Source organism: Sitodiplosis mosellana, unplaced genomic scaffold, assembly GCF_009176505.1.
Source record: "Sitodiplosis mosellana isolate CC-2019 unplaced genomic scaffold, AAFC_SMos_1.0 Smas_scaffold_1, whole genome shotgun sequence".
NCBI classification, from domain to species: Eukaryota; Metazoa; Arthropoda; class Insecta; order Diptera; family Cecidomyiidae; genus Sitodiplosis; species Sitodiplosis mosellana.
The window spans coordinates 7,597,945-7,616,003 of NW_022595244.1; the positions used below are offsets into that span (position 1 = coordinate 7,597,945).

Consider the following 18,059-nt stretch of genomic DNA (forward strand, 5'->3'; position numbering starts at 1 on the left):
ATTGATTGTAAAATCTCCTGTTCTCCACTTTGGCTGCGTATTGGGATTGGTATTGTGCTTTTTCCACACTCTCTTCATGTCGTTGTTCTCCCCATGTTATTGTGTGTTCGTATTGTTTTTTTCCGACAGCGACACGTGTTACCATCAAATCGGGGAACTTGAAATTGGATTTGTTGATTTAAATGCGTTATGTCAAAGTATTCCCACAGTGACACAGTGTTCGTTATTTTTGTAGTGGGTTTTCCGATGGCAAAATATATGATTGAATGATTATGTTTATGGTTTTCGAAATTACACATACACACATCTATCGGATGGTTTGCAATTTTGAAAGCCAAGTAATTCTGTCAACATTATCATGAGGATAAAAATTTACACATTTATGCTGGAGATGGTTTTGTAGCTTGACTGCCAAAATATGTAAATGTTCAATGCTATAATACGAAAATCTCCACACACACTCAGTGTATTCCAGTGTTTAGCGTTTGTGTCAGACCTTCGTTCACTCTACTTTGATGAATCGTTTGAACCGCATTCATTTTTAATGGCACAAAAACTTTACGGATGGCCCATATCAAGCCCTTCCCCTTCGCCCTTCCGTTTTTTTCTGGCAACGTTTCACAAAAACGTAACTCAAATCATATGTACTGAAATCATGAAAAGCCACCGTGGCAAAAAAAAAAGTTTAAAAGTTAAACGAGACGAAAAGAACTAGTTCTTCGAAATTAAATCAAATAAAAAATGCACACAGTTCAATGGTCGCAAGAAACAGATTTATGGCATTCAAATGGCAATTCAAGCCCAAACACCGGAGAATAAAAATGTATTGTTCTTAACAAATCACCACTTGCCGTACTTTTTCGGTGTGTTGAGAAAGAGGCTTTATTCCGTCTGTCCGACCTTCGTCAAGCGGCGGGTCGAATAGTAAAAGGTGTGAACCAAGTAAAAACAATCCAAAAATAAATGCAAATAAATGGCAAACTCACACAAATTTCACACTAAATCCAAAAATATATCTCTCAATTCACAACGATTGACTTTTTGCACTAATCTATGGCGCGATACAAACCAAATTAAAATGTTTGGCCCAAAAAATAAACGTATTAACCAGGGGTGGAATTCTAAGTCATTCCACCAAAATCGTTCGGAATTATTTTTTTCGTATATAAGCCATATTGGAGTGAAAGAGAGAGATTCCACTATTTTTCAGCATTCCACCGGGATTATTCTGATAATTCAAGGAAGAGTGAAATGTGTGAGAAATAATTCCGGTGGAATGCTGAAAAATAGTGGAATCTCTCTCTTTCACTCCAATATGGTCTTATGTACGAAAAAAATAATTCCGAACGATTTTGTCGGAAAGTCGTAGAATACCGGCACAGATTTTTAATTATAATTTGTATGAGGCCCTGGGCGCTTGAAGTCATAAACGAATACATTTGCAGCACAAATGTTGCACTTTCAATTATTATTTTGTGGAATGCTGAAAGTTATCATTGTCGTTGCCATTGATGGCGATTGGCGAACAAAAATCATTATTTCATAAAACACACAATCGCAATAATCGATTTTGAACAATGAAAAACCTTAGTAATTAACGTACCGACCACTTCAAAGAATTCAATTGCCGAATAAAACATAATTGTTTCATCTGTCATATGAATGTTTGGTTGCATTCCATTCAAACGTTTCAATTTCTTTATTTAATCATGTCATTGTTCGTTTAACCATTATTTGTGTGAACACGTTTTTGTCCGTCGCATTTTTCGCCATTCCATCGATCAAATCGATTGCAGTAATTAAATCCATGCGCGAAATAAATTCATGTCAAATTGAATAAAAATCATTTCCTAAATTCTCCGCATTGTGTGCTGTGTTCAATCAGCGCTGTTTGTTGCATCAGCATTTTTTTATCGTGCATGTAAAATTAAACAGAAATTATTCAATGGAAAACTACCGAAAAAAAACTTTTCTGCGGTTTTTCACATCCATCCGTTGGAATTATGTGGAAAAAAAATCGAGCCCGAACGCAAAGTAAAATTGCCATGTGATTTATTTTGTCTGGTGATATTGCGTGAAAATGCGTTGCCGTAATTCGGTTCGATGGTGTGCCACAAGTAGACACGTGAATAGAGTTTGAAAAATATGTCACACCATTCATTAGAAAGAAAATTGTTGTAAATTAGATGGGATGTGCATCGGCGCCACTCTCAATGCCAGTTGACTATGTGCGAATATGGATTTGCCGCTATGCGTGTATGTTGCCGTTGCCGAAAATGGAGAATTCGTGCGTTGACTTTGCAAGTGATAAAGTGTGACTATTTTCGTTTCAATGGCTTACGAAGAACAAGAGAAAAAGTTGTCGCACAAGCAACCGTTCAAACTGGTAGATACGCAGACGAGAGGTCATTAATATGGGAATAAAGAAGATTGCATTTTATATCTGCTCCTCCTGCTGCTGCACAACCAACAAACTTTTCTCGATCAATTCAGATTCGTTAATAAGGTTGCGGCGACGTGAGTTAAAGTTTTCAAGCGACCGAACCATTCAATATATAAATAATTTTTATCATGACATCAAATTCATATCGCTAAAGACGAAGGGGAAAAAACACCACTATAGTGTTGCCAACGTGAGAGTTTACAATGTAAATACACCGAATGAAAAAGAAAAACTTGTGTGTTTTTCTTAGTTTTGAGCGCGAAAAAAGATTTATCACACTGACAAGAATCTTAAATGGTATTATTGGATGGCACAATAAAATTGCGGGTTGGCTGGTTGCTTGTTCGAAGACAAGTTACCATTTTTTCGAAATGAAGAAAGCGAGCATGTTTCAGTGGGTTCGAGAAAAGCCACGATTGAACATATTTCCAACCAAAAATCTGCATGCATTCAAATGGTTAATGCGCTTCGTATACAATGCGCGATGTCTCATCCTTGAGGCTGCAAGGTAGAATGCGTATTTAAGTGCAAAAACTTTGTAAAGTTTTCGCTCAAAAGTTTTCCATTGTTTTTATAAGTAAATACAGTGGTACATGCATGTGTGTGTGCGCTCGCATTCAACGAAAACCGAGCACACGTCAGTCGTGCGCTGCAAACAACATGCAATTGATCCTTATTAAACAGAAACTTTACCCATTTGGTGTGTTAGTTTTTCAATTTTCATTTAATCACTCAAAATGTGCGCACGAGCGAGCGAGCAAACGCACATACGCTACAGTTTTCCACATGAACTCAGTCTTTTCTTATAATTTAAGCGAGTAATGACAGAAATTTGTTTGAATGCAAAGAAAAAGAAAAAGAACGAACTTTTCAATGCTCGACGAACAAAATTAAATGTTTAATGTATCTTATGCATTTGATTATATACATACAGTAAAGTGGAGTTGGTTTGCGTGATGTAAATCGCGTCAAATTTAATTAAATTAAATCTCCATTTTGGGTGAGCACAAGCCTATTTTACATTCTCAATTTTTCCTCTATATTTGATTTTGTTCCTGTTCGTAAACTTGGATAAAAGTTGAATGTGTTGATCGCGGAAGTGGGTGGCGGGCACATGGGCTAAGCAGCGGAAATATATCGATAAGTCAAGCATTTCCCTAAATCGAAATTAATTGAAATTCAGCCATAAATGTGGGAGTTGTTTCAATTTCAATTCCGCAAGATTTAAAGATTTAACACATTGTTAAATCGAAAAATTAATTTCCGCTCGCCCAAAATAACCCTTTGTTGATACACACGCATATCAACATAATTGAAACTTTTATTTTGGCGCCTGCTTTATCGCTGCAAATACAAAAGCATCTGCTTATCTCTTGACACTGAGCGAGAACTTTATTATATGTTCATCATAGTAGATGCGAAACTAACGTTTTCTTTCCATCACGGATTGCCATGATAAGGTCTTTTGAGCAAACTGATGCGAGGGGTACACAGCTGAAATTCCTTTGAATACGCAAGGCAATTAAATGGCTAGACATCACAAACGCATGAAATATTCCGCATTGTTTACGGCCTAAACATTGTTTTGCGAGGAAATTCATACGCTGTCGCTTCAATATGCCACAATGTCACATTGTATTCGATTCGTTGGTGGCGACCAAGTGGGGCAACAAAACAAATCTTTAAATTATTCATACTCTCATACATTGGAAGCTATTTGTGATAGCTTCCTCCAACAGTGTATTCATCCTTATTAAGCTGTTTCGATTGTGCTGCCAGCAATTGTGTCGAGTAGCGACGAGTATTGCGTAATCTAGTGAATGTTGCCGCTTTCGCTTTCGTCCTCATTCTTATTTTCGCTTTCATCCTGCCTCTTTTTCTCAATCGACTTTTCTACCACCAAATTGGACGGCATTGGATTTTTTCATTGGAAAATCAATGCAAAACGTCCATTTTGCTGATTTCGAGCGGGTTCATTCTTTTCATCGATCCACAAAGTGTCATTTGGAATTTGAATCCAAATCGAAAACGATGTGAGCGTATGTAAATGATTTGTTGAATTTTTGACTTTTAAATTATGAATGAATTTATTTTAGGTGTTGTCCAAGGCTTCAGGCAATTTTTACTTATAAAAACACTTTGACACTTTGATTATAATTCTTGAATAATTTGTGAATATTTGCTTTGCTCCACTCTGCTCGGCTTCGCTTGGAAAGAGTTTGTTGTCATTTGTCAGTTAAAACACTCGACCATATTTGGATTCTCGTCTTTTGCTCTCTTTTTTCGAAGCACATTCACGACGAAAAAACGGCGCACATTCACGACGACGACGACGACAAATTATTATTTCAAGCCCTGTAATTTACATATGTAAAATGCTCGAAACGTTTCTGTATGACACTCTCGCTCTCGTCCTGTGTCTGCGATCCGGGTATGTTTTTTTCCCTCTTCATTCTGTTGTGCGTTCTTCATGCGTATTGTGACTCTTTATAAATCGGATTCGAATACTTGTCTTGCTTCTTGTGTGTAACTCAAGCGTGGCTTACGTAATAGTTTGCCTATTTTCCATCCGATTCGAATAATGGATGTTTTTATTCAGTCTGTTTGTTTTTGTCGTATCAAAAGTGATTTTCTGCATGCACTGCGCTCCCCTCATTCGACGGAATCGAGACAATTTCTATACGAAAAACAAATGTACGAATATAAATCGTTGACATTCCATTCTGGCGCTGTGTGTGTATTTGTATTCAAGTGCGTACTATCAATATTTATTTCGTTGTTGTGTGTATAACTTTTAGTCGGTATTGATTTTGGACAAAATTTTGCGTTAAGAAAATGGCAAAAACCAAAGATCAAACAAACAAAACCCACACAGCATGTAGATAGATGTGCAGTCATAGCAACGTTTTGGTTGCGTGAATATTATCGTATTATTGTAAAAGCCAATAGAAATGTTTGAACCAGAATTCGGGCAACACATGCACACAGCAAACCAAACCAAACAAACTTCCTAACAACTTCGATTATCTCGATAAACATTTATATTCCAAAAGTTTGGAGCTGGTGCTGTGCTGTCGTCGTCGTCGTCGTCGTCGTCGTCGTCATGCAATGTTTTTCGTAAAACGGGAAGCAATGTAATTAGCATCGATGAATGTGAACGCATTGGAAATTACTTGAACATGTTTTTATTTCGATCTCGATTACGTAGAATAGCAACAGGTTGAATTTGAGCATTTTTGAAAGTTCAACACAAACACGAAAATTCTCGATGGCAAAGTATGTAGAAAATTTGAGTTGATCCAATAAAATTGCGGAACAAATTGCTCCAGAAAATTCAGCAGTTATTTTACTATCGATATGTGCACTTTAGTGTAATAGAAAAACAAGAACTCAAACTTTAACCGAAAACTAAAAACACATATGAAAAAGTTTTAAGGTTCATGTTTTATCTTCGGTCGCTGGATAAAAAGCAAAACCACAAAATTGTTCATTCGACCAAAGTCAATCAAGCTCTTGTGTTTATTGGCTCAGTCAGTTAGCAGTCGACCAGGGAAAAAAGTATTGCAATGCATGGGTTGCAATGAAAAATGATTGCCACAAGTGAAATAAAAACGTTATCGAAAACACCAACCGATAAATCATATTAGCAAAGGGAAAAAACGGGAGAATGAAACATTTTTCAATTACACCTTTTTCTCTGTGGCCAAGCGAGTTTTCTCTTTCGTACGGGCTTGCATTCTGAGAATACGCTTTTGGCATACCGAGAAATATATCCGGTTAAAGTTTCTTTTGCATTTATCGCATTTGCCGTTGCATCACATTCCATTGGAACTGAAAAGCGTTCAGTACCAATCATGGCACAGTTTACGGACGTGAATGCGAAGATCTGGAAGATTTTCGTGTTTCAAACATTTCGCGTCTTGTTTGTTAGACATAAGCTTGTTTCATCGTTGAGTTGCAATCACGGTAAAAATCTCATTTTTCAATAGAAACTGGTCGAAATGAAATATTAGGTTTTCATAGATTTTTTCTTTGTAAAAAAATATGATGAACCAACAAAAAGAAGCGTACTTTTTCTTGGCCATTCCTTGTGAGCTGTTTAACGGTTTATTTTCTTGTGTACACATTTCTTTCTACAACAGATTTGATTTATATTCTGAAATTTAAACACTTCTACGGGCCTTGTTGCAATTTTTCGATTCTTCAACATTTCACAGTTTGCAATCAAAGGAGTTTCATGCTAACATTTTTTTCAGTTTCACAAATCTTTGAGCTGGGAAAATGGAGAAAAAGAAGCTGCCGTCAATATAAGGAGAAAAAAGCTGAAATAAGCACATAAACAGTTTCATATTCCGTATAGTTTGGTTCATTTTCAGCAGTCAAGCCGAAAAGAAACAAAAAACCAATTCCAATTCTCTGGCTGATGTGCTAATAATTTGATCAAGTCTCGGAAATGGCGCTCGACACTTTCGAATAAATTATAACCATTTCAGTGGAAAAATGAGATGCCTAACTGTCTCGAAAAAGATACACAGCGGCAGAGAGCACATTTTTGCGTTTCACAATATTCATCGCTTTTAAATCATTGCTGATATCATATTTTTGATTCGATTCGTTTGTATCCAAGTCAAGTGATCAACGATGAAATTGCTGTGACACACAAACAAACACACACACACACACAGACACATTGTTCGCATTTTTCGGTTGTTAAGATTGTAGCGGAAATTTCTTGACAACAAGACAGTACGCCAAAACAACAAGATTCACGCCTTTCATCACATTCCACAGTCACGTTTCAGACAAGAGAATACTCACCAATTAGGCAACGAATGGATTTTTGTTCGCCCGAAAATGCTCCTAATTTCTTCGTAATGTTACACTTGATTTAATTCCCATGAACAAGCCATTTCAGACACGAATCGTTTTAATTAACTCTCAATGTGCCGCATTGTCAACACCCCAAGTTAACTTGAGATGCTTTCGTTTCCCATTCAAATTTTAACGCGACTCAAGAGAGAGTGGAAGTTAAATAAACATTGGAGTTTGACATTTTTACCACTATCACCAAGTAATTTGAAATAAAAGATATGGAATTTCCCTTTTATTTTCGGTCGAATTTCCCAAAAAACTCAATATCTTTCTTTGAAACTTTTTTCTGTTGAATCCGAATCGTGTTACACTTTGTTCATGGTTTTTTTTTAAAGGAAAACATGGTTCATGTTATAAATCGAATAACACCAGAATGAAAGGAAAAATCGTTCGGCGTTTCTTTCTTTCTAGGATCCAATTATCCTTGTTATTTTATTGTTTCTTGGACCTTGTATATGTCGTCTTTATTCCCAGCAGACAGTATCCTATTTTCATGGAATATTTTATGCGAAAATGATGATTCATTGGAAAGCTTTTGTAAATATTTTGCACATCAAAAAAATGTTCCACGCTGGGTTTTTTCCCCTGTTCGTCTGTCTATCACTTTGTCTACAGCGGCAATTTTGGTCTTCGCTGAATAAAACATCAAAGTGGATATATGAAATATTGAATATTATGCCAATTTGAGGCGATGATGCATGTACATGACTTTGATCCAGTGCCGGGCTGGTATTTGCGCAACAGTCAGACGATGGGTGAAAATCTTTTGAATCGTATGATATCACATTGTGTTTATATGGGCTCTTCGTAACGGGTTCTACTGTGTGTGACACATATTTGTGGTGAATATCATGAAAGATTCACGGTGGGATTTCATTTATGCGATCCGTTTCTACAACCGTAAAACATAGTACCATATGCACATATTAGTTTAGTTTGTCATCCAAGTGTATCAAAAAGACAAAAGCGAAAGGATCCCATCAAAATCCGTTTGTAATTGATTATTATTGGAAACTTCGAAAACCAGATTGCTATCGGAATATTTCGATTCAATTAGCAAAAGTCATCGGCGATGACTAAGGCGACCCACATATTTCCTTTGATTCGTATTGGCTTATATTTGGCTGAATAGTTATTCCAGTTTGGTTTTCCATTTGTTGCTGCATTGGATATGTGGGTGTAATATTTTGTAAATGCTTTTCATTTCCGAATAGTCAAACAAAACCCGTTTTTGTATACCAATACGAGGTTTTCACCCGTTTCCATCTCATCGATTAGAATCGATATTATGTTCGACCGCATTTTGAACACAACCATTCTCAACGCAAAAATAACGCTAAAGCAGCATGAGTATTTTAGCGTACGACTCGTTACGGCGTATAAAATTCAAAGTTGTTGCATTGAATTGCGATACATGCAGGTGATAGGTCTGTCAAAGCCCAATTGCTTTACTCTTATTTCGCTTATTTCGATTTGCTTTATGCACTTGATTTGATGCAGTTGATGTACGCGCTTGTGTTCACATTGGGCATACACAATTTCGAATGGTTTTTTTCTGGCATTCTAGCGGGCGACTCGATTAAAATGGTTTTAGTTTAATGAATTTCATGGTTTTGGCACAGCAAGCGCACCGAATCACATTCGAAAAATAATTCCACACTTTTTACCATTCGCTTTTAGAGTACTTTCGTCCGTTGAATAATACATTGTGTAGTGACTTTGTGTTCGTGCTTCCTTTTTTTCTCTACGCGACCAATTGTTTTTTTTTTACGAAATAGTTTTTTTTTGTTCATGAACATAAAAATAAAAAATAAAGTCTTTCAATTGTTTTTTTCTTCTGTTTTCGATTTCTTTTTTTACTTACATGAAATGGGCCAGCCACGCCAGTTTTACAAGAATTGTTTGAAACAGTGTCGTGAATAGGATTTTCAAAAAGTTTGATCCTCTGTATCATGCAATCGTCTTTGTTTGTTCGGGTGAGTGAAACGAGACAATGGCCTACCAACTGTTTGATGCTTCAATACGTACGTGATTAAAATGTTGAAATGATATAGTTTGCCTTGTGCTTGATGGTGCGTGATCACGTACGAAAGGAGCCCTCTTTTCAAAGATCTAAACGATTGTATACTCAGCCACACTGATGTTCCTACTCCTTTTTATAGCGTGGTTCTCTCGTCGGATTTCCGCAATTAAAATTTTTCTTCACGGTTCGTTCCACTTTTCCTTTGCATTCACTCGATTTTTTTTTCTTGGTCTATTTGGATCACGCACAATATTTATCCATTTTAAAACCACAGAGAAATATGATGATGGATCATTAAATCTCCATTAATTCAACCGCATTCACTTTGGCCCACTTTTTAAACCTGTATTAGCATGATTAGCATGAGGTGATGTTCTCTTTAAAACCACAATCAAATGAACCATTTAACTTGAGTTATGAAAGAACCAGGTGTTAAATAAACACTGTTTATTACCAATGTCAAATGTTCAAGGTTATTTTTTTTGTCTTCCTTTATATAGATCCTGTTCGATAGGTTAAGGAAATTCACCGAAAAAATTCATAAAATTAATCCCATCACAAATTTTGCTTTCTCTTTCGTCTCAATTTCACTGAGACTACAAATATTTGCGAAAAACATCCAGTTACGGAATCAAAAACACTTTAGCTCAATTCATACAGTTTGAATTTCAAACAAACAATATTTGTCGTTGCATCAATAGCGTTTTTTTTCTCTCGAATGATTGCATGCATGATTTAAACAAAAAAAAAAGCCATGAATGCACTTCACAATCTAGTTGAAACTGTTCGTCGAAATGAAATCCGTGGAGATTTCCGCTTACATTTTCAATAATGGAAAAAGTTGTTCACATTTTCATTGGAAAACAATAAAATGTTCGTACACCGTGAAATGCACGCGACTGACAAAATTATTGGATGATTTGGTTAACCGACAACGAACTCTATCGCTGACGATAAATGAATGGTATATCGTATCGTTGAATAACTGAAACAGCACATTTCTGTGACATGATCGGTTTGTTGAACGGCTGAACACCAACTGACTGGTCCTCATGTGTTAAGCCGAACTTATTTGTTCTCAGAACATATAAACACGCCGCTATGAATGAAACCGTCCGAACAATTTTAAAATTACTTGCCCTTGTGTACGCAGGCGCGGGACAAACTCCGAATTCTACCCCTGTGAGGAAGGTTTGTGCATACACAGCATTTCTCCGTTGCTGTTGTACGGTTATTCTCACGATTTGCCTTCTGTGCGAACGGCTTGATGCTCATAGTGTCTGATGTTTCGTTGCTTAAATTAAATTCTGTCGTGTGAACATTAAGTGACACATCGATGAACAAACAAATAAAAGCTGAAGAAAAAAGAGCTGGCATGCGGATCGTTCGGAACGTATTAAAAAGAGGGATACTCGCGCGTGCACACACACAGACAATGCACGGATGTGGGGAAGATGTTACAAGTTACGAGAAAACAAATCATGTTTTCACTTGGTGCACGGAACGTCGTCGAGAATATCAAATTCATATCTTATTTTACTTTGTATCGCATAACGAGACATAAATAAAGTTGCCGTAGTTTCTTATTCCTTTTTTTGTTGTTGTTGTTGTTGTGCCTTTTTCTACTCCCTTCGCTCGGTTCAACTTAATTTCGATAGTCGTTGGCAAAGATGCTTAGATAGAGACAGAAAGAGAGGAAAAGTGAGTTAGTTGATGGCATTACTTCGATGATACAGTCGGGTATGGTTTAGTGTAGATTAATATCGTGAGCATTGCGTACGTGAGTTTTTATACAATCATCGATTTTACATGAAGTAAACGGATGCCGAACCTTCATAATTTGTCAAACCGGATTTATCCGTTAGCGTGCGCGTGCCAAGATCACATCCACACACACACACACACACACACACACAAGATAAAGTAGTTTCGGTTAGTTTTGAGGTCGCCTAAATGCGTCGAATCAATTGTCCTCACGAACGCCGATGCCTTTTCCCTGCCAACGAAAACGTGCCGTTTTAATCAAATTGTAAACAAAACGAAAGAGGGAGGGAGAGGAGGAAAGAGAAAAAAAGTATTAGAAAAGTCACGCCACACCTTTAGCATTGCATTCCGCAAACGTACGCATCGATTCGTGACAAAATTCCAATAGGTTTTTCATCATAATTCGTACCCGTTTAGATGGTAACGGGAAGAGTGAGCGGGCCGGCTACTAGGGTGGAAGAGAGCACAAGAGGAAGGGTAGGAATGGAAGCTAGAAAATCTCCCACTTGTAGGTTGGCTTTGAAACTTTCATTAGTGCTTTTAATACGCTTAAATGACTAATAAGCGCACTTGATTCAATAAGTTCATCGTCACAAAGCGACGTGTATGTTTTGGTGATTAAAACATGAACTCGACCTGCTTTTGAGCACAACACATTTCAAAATACTAATGAATGTTGCACACAAAATCATTTGTGTGTGCTGTGTGCTGTGAGCTATGTGCTTGCTTTGAGAGTTTTTGACGACTGCGGATGAATTGATGTTTATTCAACGGCTTATCAATGTGTTGTTTGGTTTATTTTTTTTCCTTTTCTCGATTAAGTATGAGCACGAGTTTATTTTGGCAGAAAATGGAACTTCTGACCTTCCCACATCCAAACGTTTAATGTGTCTGACGATATGCTTTTATTGTATTCAATTCCGAAATTGAAATTGGCATTGCGGATATTTTTGGTGCAGAATTCAATTTTGGGCTTGCCAAAACACAAAGTATATCCCACCAATCTCGAGTGACTCTGATTAATTGTGCCCGTGAAGCGGAGCATGATTTACCATGCATCGAATTTCAAAATCATTCACAAAGAAAGCACATTTTATAAACATTATCGAAATGAATATTTGCGTATAATTTGTGTGGAATAAATTGTGTCATTTGGGTTTGATAGCATAGGAATTGCACGTTTCGTTGATGATATTTGCATTCGTACGAAATGTGTGTGTGTGTGTGAGAGAGTGATTCGAAAGGAGCAAAATACCGATTGCAATTGCGATTGGATTGGGGTGCTGCATTATGGTGTGACAATGTTCCCATTCATCCGGTGCATTGAGGTATATATGTGCAACTTTTGCATGTAAAATTTGAAAAATGTGAGCGACGTGACTGTGGCATCAACGAAACGAAAGAGAGAAAAAAAACGACGGCGACAAAAACATAGCGTTTCATCACTTCATCAATTCAAATGATATTGATCGACATTGTTGATTTAAGCATCGAATCGTTTTATCTCTCGCTTTTTCGTGAGCTATTCTTTTCTCTAGTTCGCACACTCTTCCATATTCTACTCTTTTTTTCTGCTCTGCAACGGAAGAAAATGTAATTTATGCGAAGCAGAAAAGTGTAGCAACACGATGAAATTGTATGCAAATGCAGCCGGAGGAATCGCAATATTCAGGAAATTTATCACCATATTCGCTCTCGAGTATTCCACTTTAGATAACAAATGAACTGCACTTTGGCCCTCCTACCCACTTTTTCTTCCGATCACATCAAGGACGAACAAAGTTTCGCAGTTCGACAGACGTTGAAAATGTCGTCTTCAATATGCAACGCTTCATTCACACGATGACATCGATCATCAATATATTGGAGGAGCGAAAGAGAGAGAGAGAGAGAGAGAGAGAGAGAGAAAGAAGAAAAAAGGAGGTAAACTGTAGACAAGCCCGAACAAGAAGAAAAAGTCAGCAAACTTGTTATCATCTTAATTAACAGATGATTTTCTTTTGTGTAATTTTATGAGTGCCATCACTTGCATTTTTATGACACTTTATCGATTCAATATAGGCTAACCAAATTTTATTAGCATCACTTTCACTTTTGAACGAGCAAGGCACGGGCGAGACAACGGACCTGTGATAAATCATAAAAGTAAAAGTGCAAAGAATGAATAGAACGAAAAAAGAAATATGAGAAATATAATTCTCATGACAGAATGACTCGGCGTCTGAGTACAACTTACACCTTTCTGAAATGTGCAGAGCATCATTACACGCTTCGTCATTCGACGAAAAGAACATGTTCATTATTTATTCCACCACAGTTCAATAAATGCGATACCATTAAACAGAAAATATCACATCGTGTGTGTCATTTCACCCATTTTTGGCACGTCTCACGACCTACAGATTAGTTAACGAAAGTAAAGAAATAATGGCTGTTTTATGGTTGACACATAAACGCCGACATTTCTATGAAGTTTTCGTCCAAATTGCAACCATTCGAAATTACCGAGATAGAAAAGGGTGAAAGTATGCACTATAGCTTTAAGTTACTAGCTTGACAATTACTACGCTGGAATCGCTCTCCATCGAGCGTATAATGAATCAAGTGGCATTTTAGTTGAAATGGTCTGCCCGTCGAGTTGGGTATTGCTTACATTTATTTTTAATTCGATAATTAATTGAATGGGCAAAAAAGGATAAGACACACTCGAAATTAAGCGAATTGAAAAGACAGATTCGACACAAGTGATTAACGAATTTCGAGAAGCTCTACATTGAAGTGATTTCAAAGTTGAATTGTCGCCTCAGTTCTCCATAATCTTGTTCACAATTGCTATTAATAGATCGATGGCATTCAACGTAATGGCCATCATGAAGACTGATATCATTTTGATTGTGTAAAACGATTGTGGATGGAATCTGTTAGCTTCCTATTTTCTCGGTCTGTTGATTTCAATGTTGAATGTTTTTTTTCCTCCTCATTCAATGTTATTGAAATTTTTGCGCTCCCATTAACCATACACACTTCTGCCGTCAACACGTAAAAAAGAGAGCATACGGTTCATCGATTGTGTGGTTGTATTTTATATTCAGTGGATGCCGTAAAAATCCAATTCTTTTTATCATCAACCAATCGAACAGTACACACATACTATTCAATACCTAATATATACATTCACCACGGCATGGCTTTATTTGTGCGTTCAATTCACAGCCACACATTTCTTCGTGCCATCGGAATTTTCCAAGATATGTATTTATGCGTTGATCATCTGCTCGTTGTGCTCCTCGTGCACCCGAGTGTGTGTGTGTGTGTGTGTGTATGCGGAGGTGATTCCGTTGCTTTTGATTACTGTTGACTTCATCAATACAAAACATCGGGAATACAAATGTTGGTCACATTCATTCCTTACGCTCAGCTCTTTTTATGCCTTTTTTCTCCTATTTTCTGCTCTTTACCATTCAGTGTCATTTTCTATCTTTCAATATCTCGATCTCACAATTCAATGCATTTTTATACGCTTTTGTACCTCTCGTGCGACCAAATTCAATGGTAATACCTTTGGTATTTAGATCAAATAATGAAATCCATGTCATTGGCATTCTTATTTATCATTCTGTCTCGTTTTGTGTCGTACGACGATGCTTAAAAATGGTTTCCCTGATGTGTGTGAACCCATGAATCCGCCGATTGTATTCGTTGATCTCTTGCTTTGAATGTTAATCAGTATCATATGGCTTTAGTAACGTTGACGCCACTTTTGTCGCTGTTGTTGTTATTGTGCGTATATGTCTCAGTTTTACCACCAGACTCCATGGTTCAAAGCTTTAATGGTGTGGGCACTCACATGATTTCGCATTGTTGCCGATTTACTGAATATGCAATAAAGATAAGGATATGAATGTGCTTCTTCCTTTCGCATCTCGTTCCGTTTTGCTACTGTTAAAACAGAATAAACATTCGACAACAAGAACCAAGTTGACTCAATGCCAAGTGTAGATATAACACGCTTTTTTTAATCGTCTGAGAGAGCGCTTGTGCCAAGTTTTGGTTATTTTCTTCTTTTTTAAACTAATTTTCATTTAATCAGAGATTCAGTCTCTGGAACTTAAATGGAAAGTTTTTTTTCATACAGAGTTTCTGCTGGAGATTGCTTTAAAATTTAGCATTCCATTTTGTTGTATTGCATTAAAACATTGAAAAACGATCGAAAATGCTATATTGGCAAAAATGTGGTGACTTTATTTAACACTTTATGTTCGCTGGTTAAACTGGCGCCAATTACAAAAAGACACTTTGCAAACGTCGAAAATCGTTTGTCGAACACTAAATGCACTCACTGCTAGCGAAATTCCAATACCCACACGATGTATTCAATTTCATTTCAACCTTATCAAAAATGTCAAGTCATCAGGAGCTTGGAAGATCATTTGTCCAAAAAAGGATCAAGTTTTAAAAAATAGCATCGAGAAATACACATGCAATTCATCATGGAGCCATCGCGTCTGGAAAACTGGTTCAAATGATCAATGAATTGTGCTTTGATAAAAGTAATTAAATCCTCATATGATTGACGACACTGCTTATTGTGGATCAATCTATTTTGATAATCCTTCGAGATGACAATTACACTTGACTTCAACTTGACGCATTCATTTAAGAGACGAGTTTTAACATAATTTCGAAAAGTTGAACACTTGAAAATCGGATTTCAAGCCCGATATTTTGAACTCCGTTTCCATTTACTTCATTGAGGCAAAAGCAAATGCACCACCATTGTACGAAAAAAAAGAGAAAAATAAACGGAACGGGAAAAGTTTTCTGTTGAAAATGGCACGTTTTGCCCCTGTATTTTGTACATCGTAAATACTATAATTTGTGTCAAGTGGCTGAAAATTCCAGGATGTGTTCATAACTCGATAAGCTTCATCTTTGAAATAGATGATGTGCAAAAAGCTCATGGTGCAGCAGCAGCAGCATGAACTGTGCGTGTTGCATTCGAAGCCACTTTGTTTCTGCTGCAAAAGAGTGTGTGTATGATAGGGACTTACAGAAAGAGTTAGAGAGAGAGATAGAGAGCTCGCGTTCATAACAGCGTTGTACGTGCATGATTTGAGTGGCAAACATATTTCCCGGCTTACATCGTGAGTTCGCGCAATTGATGAGCTAGTAAATGGTTATTCTGTAACATTCAGAGCTAGTTTTGAATTTGTATTATGCACACACGACCGAAAGTCAATCGAGATGAAAATATAAGAAGAAACCGTCTCACTTCAAGTTACATAAATCAGTTTATCGCCAAAAATTACATGCATGTCATACATGAATTTTGGAAAAGTGGTCGGGATTTCTTTTAATACACAGTATTGCAGTTCGTTCGGTGTTGATAGTGCTTGCTGTTGTACCGCAGCAGCACGCGATCGAATGAAAAGTTTTCGTGCAGAGATTGAGAGAGACAGTGCATAAAATTAGTTGTCACTTGTCTGTTCTATGGTGAAAATTATTCGTCAATCTAAGTCAAATATTCTATATCGACTAAAATTGGTGCAAATTCACTTAGCAAAGCGCCGCCTCCGCCGCCACCATCACACATGCCGGATTCACTCGAATGTATTTTAAAATGGAAATGAACACGGGTTTCATGGCTGAAACGGGGTTTTACCGTGTTCGTGCATCCTCAGTGCGGATTTCCTGCGAGAAAATAGCGACTAAATTCATGAAATATGGAAAAATGAAGGAAAGCAGGACACAAAAAAATCACATGAATAAGAAATTCGAACATTTTCAACGCCATAATTTACAAGTTTGATGATATAGAGCGAGGGTGCATTGAAACGGGAAGAAATGAAAAGCACACATGTAAATTGCTTTCCCGAATAATGTTTCAATAATACGTGATAAGCGCACGACGTAACTAAAAGGGACCTCAAACAGTCGGCTACACTGAGATTACGTATTCAAAGGTTTGTTGACATTTACATTCGTTTTTGCCGAGTGGCAGGAAGAAGGTAGCACATCACGCGAATCCACTTGCATCGGATGTGCACTTGATAACGGATAGTTGTTGCTGTATATTTTTTCTTCTCTATCAAGCTGCATGCGACTGAAACAAAACTAGAATATTCCATTCGGAATTGGTTTAAACATGTTCTCGCAGTTGAATATATTCACTGTGCGCCCCAAATGAAAACGCCAGGCGATGCTCCGACGAATCGATGATGATTATTTCACGGAAAATTACGAAATGTTTTTGCAAACAAGGAAAGTCGTTGTTTTGCTGTCGTTTGGAAGCATTAATGGCATCGTTTGCAAAAATTACCATCAACATCTAGAACAAATGCTAACGCGTTTAATCCGTTAATAGACTGGAATTGGGACGTTACACATTGAGGATGTCCGTGTCATTTTGTGTATGCCATAAAACTTTCTTTTTCTTCTGCTCTCGAGCAAAATGCTGACGACAAAGTAACCCAAAATAGATATTCGATTCGGTGCTTGAATGCTGTCGCTTGGAGCACATTTGGAAGAATGATTATCCGAATGAGGGAAAGAACATTCATGACGACAAAAAAACAATCTCAAGCATGCACTTGAAATATCGAAGTCAAGCTCGAGCTATTTTCTATTCAAAATGTTATGTTTCCATCAACAACGGGAATAATTTTAAAATTCGATTTGCTTCCAAATTGGGTTTTACATGTCCATTTTTAGCACGTATACTTCACGGCGATGAAGCTACAACAACAATAACACGTATTTCTAATGTAAACATAAGACGAGCTCTACTGACACGACGCTTGTGGTGATAGTTGAAGATTTCAATCACATAAGCGTATGCATGGCCGAAAATCAAGTAGCCTTTCGCGCAAACCGTATAAATCCTATGCTAGCGTGTCTGTAGTGTGTGTATACATATATTGACCGCTCAACGTGTTTTGTGTGCATGACCACTAGAGG

General features: G+C 37.2%; 1 protein-coding gene across 5 annotated transcripts in view; it reads right to left on the reverse strand.

The window, feature by feature from the left end:
* LOC129573352 (uncharacterized) overlaps positions 1 to 10,364 on the reverse strand; it is a 60,578-nt gene extending 50,214 nt beyond the window's left edge. For 4 of the 5 annotated variants that reach the window (XR_008688584.1, XR_008688583.1, XM_055453789.1 and 1 more), the window contains exon 1: positions 9,180 to 10,358. The gene's annotated coding sequence lies outside the window, so the exon portion shown is untranslated. Of the gene's footprint in view, positions 1 to 9,179 lie in introns of all 5 variants that reach the window. The other variant, XM_055453765.1, reaches the window with a different exon arrangement.
* Between the last annotated feature and the right edge of the window lie 7,695 nt (positions 10,365 to 18,059).